Genomic DNA, 12,500 nt, shown 5'->3' on the forward strand with positions numbered 1-12,500 from the left:
GTTTCGGTTATTTGGCCCTGTTTGTTGGAGCTGTCGCGTGGGTTTTCTTACGTAATAATCGACGGAAGTCGCTACTAAATACCTTATTTGATACGTATTACAATCGCGTCGTTAAGTGTCAGAAGTTAACTATCAGAAAGCACTTTTCTTATAGGTTCCACTGCTTTTCCTTTCAGGCCTGGAGATTCTCTATTGCTACGAGAAATAAATTTAAGCTTCGGGAAAACTTTTTTAACGAGTGTTTGCATCTGAAAAAACGAATTATAAAAGATGCCAACCTATGGAAATCTAAAATCTGGAGATTTTTTCCAGCCGGTCTCCCCACCCCTCCCTCAACCTACCCACTCCCCCTCCCCTCCTCTCCCCCCCTTTAAACGCACCCACCCATCCCCCAGTAGCTCCTTCAGAATACAAGAATATTCTGCCACCATTGTGAATTTGCGGGAAAACGGGGTACTTACGTCAAGAATTTTTATTGGTTAATCGGAGATCCAATCAAACAATCGGTTATATGGCTATGATAGCTAAAGGAAGTCATTTTGTTTAGTTCTATTAAAACGTGTTTGGAACTCAGAGATGAAGCTTCAAGTGCATTAAGAAACAATGAAACGAGTTTGAAAAAATCGATTTTTTTTAAAACTTGGGGATGCAATTTGAGTCTAGAATGGAGAAACGTCTGTAAAAGGTTCACAGTCGTTTTTATCAGGGAGATTTAATGACCCGTACGGGAAACCGGGAGATTCGTTCCGTATCCGGGAGACTCCCGGATAATCCGGGACAGTTAGCTCGTATGAATTATTACTAGTAGAATCGCTTACAACTTTGAAATCAGTTGTGTCGTTAATAACACTTATTAGTAATATTAATTGTCACAATTATTCAAGATGGTGGCGCCCGGGTAATTTGAAGCAAAAAAAATAGCGATTATGAAATTCATTTATTTCCAGTGCAAACGCTTTTTTGCGGGAAAAAAAATATATATATGATGGTAAACAAAAGTACCTGTGATTTAAAGTAATTTCTTGGTAAGAGTGGAGGACAAAATAACGTTTGATAACTTGGTAATATTACAGGAAATTTGTTTAGAGGAAAACTTCTTTTGGTACAATTGTTCAGGTGAGTATATTCTCGCATTCTAACTTTTCAACACTGGGCGATGTGATCATAGTGTGGGTGCTAATTGAAAAGGGTACCTCACCAGGAAAAGATAAACACCATTAAACGATAATACAGTTTCATAAGGGTGTAGTTCTAAGGGACACTTGCTATAATAGGAGGAAGGATTTAAAGTCCAAAAACCCACACGTTAAACTAAGTGCAACGATGATTCGACTACAGTCGCTCAACTGGGCGAAAGCATGAAAGCATGAAAGCCAAGCTCACCCAGATGACACACTGTCCAAGTCCTTCTTCTTCCCGTTGTTGAGGCTTTCGCTCAAGTCTTAAACGTTTTAAAGCCAAAGTCATTTAGTATTGTGCGTTGTAGACTCTTTATTTTTTATTATTTTACAAAACAGAGACTAAAACAAATATAATACTTTAAAATAAATATTGTAATAAATAAATAAATAAATATTGTAAAAAGTATTGACAGGAAAAACTAGAACAAGGCAAACAAATGTAGAAGATCGAGCCATTGGAGGAAACATAAAAGAGCGATAGAGTCCATACTGGGCGAACCACCACAAATAAACAAAATGCTATAAATCTACTAATGAAACTTGAGGTAAATAAAATCAAACAGCTAAATAAAGGCAAACTTCTGAGTAGTTACATGAGTTCGCCGTTAACCTTGGAATTTCCTGATTTTTCGTTTAAATCATGAAATAAGGTTGCAGCTGGAACGAACATTGAAAGGTAAACTATTCCGCCAAAGTTCCACCTTTGGTATTGAAATATGAAAATTTAAAATTGGACGCCTTTGCAAATTTTTTCCTTAGTTCAAACAGTGATACCTTTTAAGAATGTGATGATCACTAATAATTAATAATTTCCAAGTTCAGATAACCATTTAAACCTTGTATAAAAAGTAACATCAGCCATAAAGCGTCGTTGTTGAAGAGATCTCAAATTAGCGAGTTTTATAATCACTGTCAGATTTCAGGATCATTCTTGAGGTCCTCCTCTGTATACGTTCTAATATTGAAGACTATGCCAAAGAAAATAAAGAAAAACAAGAAATTAAACACTGCTTATGCGAATTAGCTCTCACGAAACCGTCGTTAACTACTTGCAGGGTTCGTGGTCGGGCAAAACTCCTGCAAGTAAACCCACTAAAAAGAAACTATTTCTGCAAGCGCATTTGGACAAATGACTGGTCATGGGATCACGCTTAATACGAAGAAAGGAAACATCACAAGACGACAATGAGGAAGAATTAAGACCGACAAGACAAAAAGATGAAGTACGAGGAAAACACGAACAGCGAAATAACGATACCCCAGCTCGTAGCTGTCAGAGAAGTTAGTCTCAATGCAACATCGAGTAAAAGGCGCAGAGCGGCCAAAGATGCAAACAACAAGTACAAGAGGTCGTGGACGCAGATGGGGAAGGAGAACCAACTGCCGAGGACATTTCCTACAGAACGTAAATATTGTTGAGGAGATAAAAGAGAAGTGCGTAAAATCCACGCGTTAATCGTAGAAAAGGAGACTATTTCCTTGTTGAAGATCTCCCGAGATATGAAAGCTTTCTTTGCCGCAAACTAAGCCGAGTAGTTACAGTTAAAGGCGAAACACCCCTCGGAGTGAAATGAACAGCGAGAACTATCCATATCCGACAACAACAACTAAGGTAACCTGTCCATTTTGAGAGGAGTAGTTCTATTAATTTCGCGCAAGACAAAGAATAATAAAAAAAAGCAGCGGTGACAAACATTAAAGTATAAACAAGCGCACTGATTGAAATTATTTGCATGACGTTTCCAATGCTTCGACATACATCCTCAGAAGTGACCGTTTACTACGAATTTAAACTTTTTAATATGTAACCTATTAAGTAACTACTTATTAACAATAATTGATTAATGAATTAACAATTAGTTACAGTCACTTCTGAGGATGTATGTCAAAGGATACGAACGCCAAGTAAGTAATTTCAAACAATGCCCTTCCATGTTTTTGTCACGCCGTTTGATGCATAGTTCTGGTTTCGATAAAGACGGCAATCAATAATGCCGTGCAAGCAAAGTCACGATTCCGCTCCCCCTCTATCTGCAACCTCGTTCCCAGGGCTTCTCCCTCATTTGGTGGCGGGGCTTTTTTTTGACCGCCCTGCCCCCTTCTGAGGGAGAAGCCCTGGAAACGAGGCTGCCCCCCTTAAAAATTTTATTATAATTATTATAATTAACATAATTAGTATAATTATAATTCAAATTATTATAATAACTATAATTATTTTAATTATTATTATTTTTATTAGAAACATAGTATTAGGTTAGTTTCGGGCGCAGACAATTTTTTATAGATTAAACTAGACCCTCCTTGATAGTACACTGGGTTGCCTGTGGTTCGTGCACCGTCCCAGGCAACTATTTGTCAACTCGGGGGGTCATTAAGACCATTTAATTAAGGGGTCACCCAGAAGTCATACCAGCAGAGGCCCTTTGGTTCGCATGTCCTCACATGTTCGTACGACTAAAAAGATCCTTTTCTGAGGTAAAAAGCTGGCTACCGGCCTATTATTTGTCAAAAAGAAGAAATTCCTGTCCTCTTTGGAAAAAAGAGACAGGCATTGCTTACGCGTGGTAGTGAAGTAACACAGCGATTTATTCCATATAGAATGTCAACTGAGCTGTGTGTTGTCTTCCAGGAGATTCAAGTTATCCTTGCGTAATATGTTAAGCTCTAACAGTACACGATATTGTTTTGGTATTGTCTATCATTGTAGTGCCATGGTAGAAGTCTTGGGTAAATAGCCTGAGAAGACATGTGGTTACTAGCAAAGTATTGAACCCAGAAAGATTGAAGAAAATAAATGGGAAGTGAGAAACATTGGCTTTTGGGCTGACATGTTGATAATTGATTTTTGCTACGTTCAATTTTGGCTGCAGAAATAAATCGCAAAATCGAAAGTGACATGGCCGGAATTCAGGGGGTGCCATGATTAAGTTACTGCGGCATGTTTACTCGCCAAACAGTGAAGCGTCCGCGTCAAATGATGGCAAGATACCCGGTTTTCGTAAGTTTCTTTTTCTGTCAAGTGTTATAAAGCTTGACAATAAATGAAGTCAAAACAAAGATCACAATCGCCCAAACCCTTTAGGTTGACCATTGTTTCTGCTTAGTCTAAAATTTACTCTCTAAGACGAGGTTATTTATCACCAGGTAATTCCGTCATTTTGGAAATAGCAGCTACTTTATTATTCATCGGCGTCACAATTTTTTGCTGATTTTGCGGCTCATTTTGTTGAAACTCAAGCAAGCTTCCAACAGACCTGCTTATTTTCGTGAACCTTTCCTGCTGACAGAGCAATACTAAAAATGTCCTCCCGTATCACATTTCAACCTTGAGCTCGAAAATTCAATACACATTATGATATTATAATTCACAAAGGCAGAAAATATCACAGAATCCTTTTCCAGCGAAACATTTTATTGAAACAAGCAACATAAAAGATGCACTAAAACGCCATTTGCATTGCAATGACTTTCGAGGCCATTGCTGGTTAACGAGAATAACAAACTCACGAGGCAGAATGTATATTTATATTTAATTAAGTTAGCACAACAGAAAGACACTAACCTCATTTTGACACAAATGCTTTACTATTGCCATAAAAACTATCCAGTTAAGCTCGCATATTATAAAACATGATGAATTCATAAAAGCCACCATTTTCAGCGAACAATTTTTTGAAACAAACAACATATTTGCTATTAGAGGCAAAAACCCCTTCCTATTTCATTGCGTGCGTGAAGAGAAAAAAACTCAGTTGTGTCAAATATGTGCAATATTACACCAAATTAAAAGTTCAGGATCAAACCGTTTCCATGAAGAACCTTTTCCTTGAATAATAAAGCTGTCACATTTCCAATTATGTTTTTACTGAAGACTGTGCAGAGGTGATCACAGATCCACTTAAGGTGTTCGATTTGTTCTGTCTTTGTTGAACCCATAAGTTACCAGAGAATCTTCCATTTGGTTTCAGTGTTCTACATAACAGCACACTTAGCTTGGTAAAATTAGAAATGCACCTCACTTTGATTTCGGCTGGACGGGCGACAGATTGTTGTCGAAGTCCATTACTCGTCGCTTGTAAGATTCCACCGCCTGTCTTGTTCAGTATCCAATTGACTTCCCATTATTGAACTTCATAAGGGTATATTTTGTTCAAAGATCCACTAAAACGCCGTTCGCGTTACATGACTTTCGACGCCATTGCCGGTTAAGTTTATCATTCTACTGTGTCCACCAGAGAAATCTACTCATTTCAACTACCCTCTCGATCCTAAGAAAATACGAGCAGAAGGCTCTATGCACAAAGATACCACTTAGCAAGGGAGTGACAGGCAAGACTTTTACCGACACGGGAAAAAAAAAGAATACCGAACAAATGCCACCCAATTTCACACTGGGATTGCCCTGCAGCAACCCAGTAAAAATACAAAATGTACATAAATAATTAAAATAAAAACTTAAATATGAAATATATCATTTATTGCAGTTAAAAGGCGTTCCGATATCGATGTGTGTACAGTGCAGGGACGAGTTGACTGTGGTTGGAGGAAGTGCTGTCAGAGAGAGAATTTAGCAACAATTAGTTAACAGTCACTTCTGAGGATGTGTGTCGAAGCATACAAACGCCAAGTAAGTAATTTCAAGCAATGCGCTTGTTTGTTTGTCACGCTGTTTGCGTCTTAATTTGGATGAATAGTTCTGGTTTCGATAAAGACGGCAATCAATAATGCCGTGCAAGCATATATAGTCACGATTCCCCTCCCCCTCTATCTGCAACCTCGTTCCCAGGGCTTCTCCCTCATTTGGGGGAGGGGCGTTTTTTTATTGCCCCGCCCCCACATGAGGGAGAAGCCCTGGGAACGAGGTTGCAGATAGAGGGGGAGGGGAAGCGTGACTATGCTTGCACGGCTCTCCGAGGGACTGGGGCTGCGTGGGAGATTGAATGATCATTCAACCCCAGCCCCAGTCCCTCGGAGTGCCTGCTCGCAGGCTTATTGATTGCTGTCTTTATTGAAACCAGAACTATGCATCCAAATTAAGACGCAAACGGCGTGACAAACATTCAAGTGCATTAATTAGCATAAATATTATACTTACTTTAATGATTATTATATCAATTATTTTTATTAGAAACAGTATCAGGTGTTCCGATGTGCGTACAGTGAGTGCAGGGACGAGTTGACTGTGGTTGGAGGAAGTGCTGCTGAACCCTGCTAAACCAGTGAAGCTACATCATGGGAATTCACAGTTAATATTAGCAACTCTTTGTCAGCTTTTTAACTTGTGCGGACAAGGAGAAGTGAATTACTTGGTTCATCTCTTTTTGCTGTCAACATGTTCATGGCAGGATCATGGACTCAACGGTAAGAATTTTCAAATGGGTTATACGTCAAGTTTAGCTTTTAACTTACTATTGTTCTGTTAATTAAAGGAGAAAAGTTTAAACTTCAGAAGAATTCACTTTTTTTCGTTTGGAGCTGACCATGTTTAATTTTGGAGTCTGCTTTTTGAAAACCTCAAGGTTAACTTAACCTTGTTATTGGGATTTTGATGTTGCCCCTGTCTCTTCCAACCTTAAACTAAATACATGTGGAAAAATTTATTAAGGAAAAGCATGTTAGTACTTGTAACTACTTAGAGTAACTTCTAATTACTGGAAATGTAATTGGCATAAAGGAGTTGTTTTCCCTATCCAGTTATGGTATTTCGACTGTGTACTTAAGATTATTTTATCGTCAATCTCGAAAGAGGATTGAATTTTTTGGGTGGATAATTTGTGAAAGAGTGTAAGGAAAATATCGTCCGTGGCGTAGTATAATTCATTTTTCACTGCTTGAAGTGCTTTGTCATGCGTGCCAGTAATAATCCATTTTCCACTATGTTAAGGAAGTGACATCCCTAAAGTTGTGTTCCGTTGGGTTCCGTTGGGGGTCTCTCTCTCTCTCTCCACATGATTACTTTCACCGGTGTCTTGTTCCAAACTTCTTGTCTCCTGTTCCTTTTTAAAGCCTGCTAAACCAGCGAAGCTACATCGTGGGAACTCACAGTTAATTAACCTTGAGTTTCGGTTTTGACCTCAAGAAGGTAACTCACGTATTTGCCTTATAAAACAAATAAGTTGAAACTTCTGATGTATTTATGTCCTTATTGTTTGGAGCTTACCAATTTTTGGAAGTTTTAGAGAACACTTCCTGGGTACGTTAAGGTTAACTTAACCTTATTATTGGAATTTTGATACTGCCTTGTCTCTTCCCACTCTGAAATAACATGTAGAAAAATCATAAGGAAGAGGGAAAAGCCTTTTTTCCCCATCTGGATATAGTATTTTCGACTCAGTGTAGAGGAGATATCGTTAACGTCACCTATTGTCATTGCTTAACCAGTGACGCAAGATCATGGGACTTCAAAATTTACATGAGCAACTCTCTACGAGCTTTTTGACTTGTGCGGACGAGCAGAACTGGCAGCATCAAGGCAGCAGTGAAGTACTTGGTTCATCTCTTGTTGCAGTAAACGCATTCATGGCAGGATTGACTCGAAATTAATTTAAGCCATGGGAAAAACTGTTTTAATGAGTGTTTGCATCAGGAAAACGAATTATTAGAATCACTTACAACTTTACTGGGCGCAGCCGTCTTAAATAATTCAGTTGTGTCGTTAATAACAGTTAAGGTGATTCCTTAGTAATAGAAGATGTTGTAAGATTTTCCTTAAACTTTTCTCGATTGTTCCCTACATTATGGTGACTCGAAGTGTGCAATTAAATAAATAGGTCACCGAGCTCGTTCGCAAGATATAACTTCCTCAAGTTACTCATTTAATCATTGCGACTTCATCTATCAAGGACTAGTTTGTTCTATCGGTTCAGGCTATACGTTTTGCAGAACAGGAAGCACAGCTTTGACGTAATTCTTTAAATAACAAAACAGGTGAATTGTATTGCTCAAAAGGAATAATTTAACGTTTGTTCTATGGCGGGTGTCTGGAAAACCCGAATAGCGAAGAGCAAATAGTACGAACTGTGGTTCGTGCACCGTCCCAGGCAACTTTTTTTCAAGTTGGGGGGTCATTAAGACCATTTAAGGGGTCACCCAGAAGTGATACCAGCAGAGGCCCTTTGGCTCGCATGTCCTCACATGTTCGTACGACTAAAAAGATCCTTTTCTGAGGTTAAAAAGCTGGCTACCGGTCTATTAATTATTTGTCAAAAAGAAGAAATTCCTGTCCTCTTTGGAAAAAATAGACACGCATTGCTTACGTGTGGTAGTGAAGTAACACAGCGATTTATTCCATATAAAATGTCAACTGAGCTGTGTGTTGTCTTCCAGGAGATTCAAGTTATCCTTGCGTAATATGTAGCTCTAACAGTGCACGATATTGTTTTGGTATTGTCTATCATTGTAGTGCCATGGTAGAAGTCTTGGGTAAATAGCCTGAGAAGACATGTGGTTACTAGCAAAGTATTAAACCCAGAAAGATTGAAGAAAATAAATGGGAAGTGAGAAACATTGGCTGTTGGGCTGACATGTTGATAATTGATTTTTGCTACGTTCAATTTTGGCTGCAGAAATAAATCGCAAAATCGAAAGTGACATGGCCGGAATTCAGGGGGCACCATGATTAAGTTACTGCGGCATGTTTACTCGCCAAACAGTGAAGCGTCCGCGTCAAATGATGGCAAGATACCGGGTTTTCGTAAGTTTCTTTTTCTGTCAAGTGTTAAAAAGTTTGACAATAAATGAGCGAAGTCAAAACAAAGATCACAATCGCCCAAACCCTTTAGGTTGACCATTGTTTCTTCTAAGTCAAAAATTTACTCTCCAAGACAAGGTTATTTATCACCAGGTAATTCTGTCATTTTGGAAATAGCAGCTACTTTATTATTCATCGGCGTCACAATTTTTTGCTGATTTTGCGGCTCATTTTGTTGAAACTCAACCAACAGACCTGCTTATTTTCGTGAACCTTTCCTGCTGACAGAGCAATACTAAAAATGTCCTCCCGTATCACATTTCAACCTTGAGCTCGAAAATTCAATACACAGTACGATATTATAATTCACAAAGGCAGAAAATATCACAGAATCCTTTTCCAGCGAAACATTTTATTGAAACAAGCAACATAAAAGATGCACTAAAACGCCATTTGCATTGCAATGACTTTCGAGGCCATTGCTGGTTCACGAGAATAACAAACTCACGAGGCTGAATGTATATTTATATTTAATTAAGTTAGCACAACAGAAAGACACTAACCTCATTTTGACACGAAAATGCTTTACTATTGCCATAAAAACTATCCAGTTAAGCTCGCATATTATAAAACATGATGAATTCATAAAAGCCACCTATTCCAGCGAACAATTTTTTGAAACAAACAACATATTTGCTATTAGAGGCAGAAACCCCTTGCTATTTCATTGCGTGCGTGAAGAGAAAAAAACTCAGTTGTGTCAAATATGTGCAATATTACACCAAATTAAAAGTTCAGGATCAAACGGTTTCCATGAAAAACCTTTTCCTTGAATAATGAAGCACAAAATAGACGACAAGCTTTCTTTCAAATAATTCTTGTCTGTCACATTTCCAATTATGTTTTTACTGAAGACTGTGCAGAGTTGATCACAGATCCACTTAACGTGTTCGATTTGTTCTGTCTTTGAACCCATAAGTTACCAGAGAATTTTCCATTTGGTTTCAGTGTTCTACATAACAGCACACTTGGTAAAATTAGAAATGCACCTCACTTTGATTTCGGCTTGACGGGCGACAGATTGTTGTCGAAGTCCATTACTCATCGCTTGTAAGATTCCACCGTCTGTCTTGTTCAGTATCCAATTGACTTGCCATTATTGAACTTCATAAGGGTATATTTTGTTCAAAGAGCCATTAAAACGCCATTCCCGTTGCATGACTTTCGACGCCATTGCCGGTTAAGTTTATCATTCTACTGTGTCCACCAGAGAAATCTACGCATTTCAACTACCCTCTCGATCCTAAGAAAATACGAGCAGAAGGCTCTATGCACAAAGATACCACTTAGCAGGGGAGTGACAGGCAAGACTTTTACCGACACGGGAAAAAAAAAGAATACCGAACAAATGCCACCCAATTTCCGACTGGAATTGCCCTACGGCAACCCAGTAAAAATACAAAATGTACATAAATAATTAAAATAAAAACTTAAATATGAAATATATCATTTATTGCAGTTAAAAGGCGTTCCGATATCGATGTGTGTACAGTGCAGGGACAAGTTGACTGTGGTTGGAGGAAGTGCTGTTGGAGAGAGAATTTAGCAACAATTAGTTAACAGTCACTTCTGAGGATGTGTGTCGAAGCATACAAACGCCAAGTAAGTAATTTCAAGCAATGCGCTTGTTTGTTTGTCACGCTGTTTGCGTCTTAATTTGGATGCATAGTTCTGGTTTCGATAAAGACGGCAATCAATAATGCCGTGCAAGCATATATAGTCACGATTCCCCTCCTCCTCTATCTGCAACCTCGTTCCCAGGGCTTCTCCCTCATTTGGGGGAGGGGCGTTTTTTTATTGCCCCGCCCCCACATGAGGGAGAAGCCCTGGGAACGAGGTTGCAGATAGAGGGGGAGGGGAGGCGTGACTATGCTTGCACGGCTCTCCGAGGGACTGGGGCTGCGTGGGAGATCGAATGATCATTCAACCCCAGCCCCAGTCCCTCGGAGTGCCTGCTCGCAGGCTTATTGATTGCTGTCTTTATCGAAACCAGAACTATGCATCCAAATTAAGACGCAAACGGCGTGACAAACATTCAAGTGCATTAATTAGCATAAATATTATACTTACTTTAATGATTATTATATCAATTATTTTTATTAGAAACAGTATCAGGTGTTCTGATGTGCGTACAGTGAGTGCAGGGACGAGTTGACTGTGGTTGGAGGAAGTGCTGCTGAACCCTGCTAAACCAGTGAAACTACATCATGGGAACTCACAGTTAACATGAGCAACTCTTTGTCAGCTTTTTAACTTGTGCGGCCAAGCAGAAGTGAATTACTTGGTTCATCTCTTTTTGCTGTCAACATGTTCATGGCAGGATCATTGACTCAACGGTAAGAATTTTCAAATGGGTTATACGTCAAGTTTAGCTTTTAACTTACTATTGTTCTGTTAATTAAAGGAGAAAAGTTTAAACTTCAGAAGAATTCACTTTTTTTTCGTTTGGAGCTGACCATGTTTAATTTTGGAGTCTGCTTTTTGAAAACCTCAAGGTTAACTTAACCTTGTTATTGGGATTTTGATGTCGTCTTGTCTCTTCCCACTCTGAAATAAGAACATGTAGAAAAATCATAAGGAAGAGGGAAAAGCCTTTTTTTCCCCATCTGGATATAGTATTTTCGACTCAGTGTAGAGGAGATATCGTTAACGTCACCTATTGTCATTGCTTAACCAGTGACGCAAGATCATAGGACTTCAAAATTTACATGAGCAACTCTCTACGAGCTTTTTGACTTGTGCGGACGAGCAGAACTGGCAGCATCAAGGCAGCAGTGAAGTACTTGGTTCATCTCTTGTTGCAGTAAACGCGTTCATGGCAGGATTGACTCGAAATTAATTTAAGCCATGGGAAAAGCTGTTTTAATGAGTGTTTGCATCAGGAAAACGAATTATTAGAATCACTTACAACTTTACTGGGCGCAGCCGTCTTAAATAATTCAGTTGTGTCGTTAATAACACTTAAGGTGATTCCTTAGTAGTAGAAGATGTTGCAAGATTTTCCTTAAACTTTTCTCGATTATTCCCTGCATTATGGTGACTCGAAATGTGCAATTAAATAAATAGGTCACCGAGCTTGTTCGCGAGATATAACTTCCTCAAGTTACTCATTTAATCATTGCGACTTCATCCATCAAGGACAAGTTTGTTCTGTCGGTACGCGGTTCAGGCTACGTTTTGCAGAACAGGAAGCACAGCTTTGACGTAATTCTTTAAATAACAAAACAGATGAATTGTATTGCTCAAAAGGAATAATTTAAGGTTTGTTTTGTGTGCACAGGCACACGTCTTGAAAAGGCACTCCATGCCATGGAAACTGGGATAAGCTCCGGCCTGATGGCCACACTGCCTTCTGGCTCGTATGCAGAAACTTTACCTTTTGTAGCATTCTACTATAAGAGTGGGACTTATAAGGAGAGTGCTTTCTGATAGTTATCATCATCTGACACCTAAAGACACGATTGTAGTTTGTATCAATAAAGTATATTAGCGACTTCTGTGTATTCTTCCATACAAAAGCCCATGGGACAGCTCGAACAAACAGGGTCAAATATCCAAAATAAAGCTAT

The 12,500-nt window shown here is 38.9% G+C and overlaps 1 long non-coding RNA gene across 6 annotated transcripts in view; it reads left to right on the forward strand.

Annotated features, from left to right (window-relative positions):
- Positions 1–12,500, forward strand: part of LOC138011291 (uncharacterized) — a 22,226-nt gene that overhangs the window by 5,505 nt on the left and 4,221 nt on the right. For 3 of the 6 annotated variants that reach the window (XR_011124678.1, XR_011124681.1, XR_011124679.1), the window contains exons 3-8: positions 2,237–2,793; positions 5,666–5,808; positions 6,310–6,542; positions 7,188–7,263; positions 10,391–10,533; positions 11,035–11,267. This is a non-coding gene — a long non-coding RNA (uncharacterized lncRNA). The remainder of the gene's footprint in view (positions 1–2,236; positions 2,794–5,665; positions 5,809–6,309; positions 6,543–7,187; positions 7,264–10,390; positions 10,534–11,034; positions 11,268–12,500) is intronic. The other 3 variants (XR_011124683.1, XR_011124680.1, XR_011124682.1) reach the window with 2 other exon arrangements.

Source organism: Montipora foliosa, chromosome 7 (genome assembly GCF_036669935.1).
Source record: "Montipora foliosa isolate CH-2021 chromosome 7, ASM3666993v2, whole genome shotgun sequence".
In the NCBI taxonomy this organism is placed as follows: Eukaryota; Metazoa; Cnidaria; class Anthozoa; order Scleractinia; family Acroporidae; genus Montipora; species Montipora foliosa.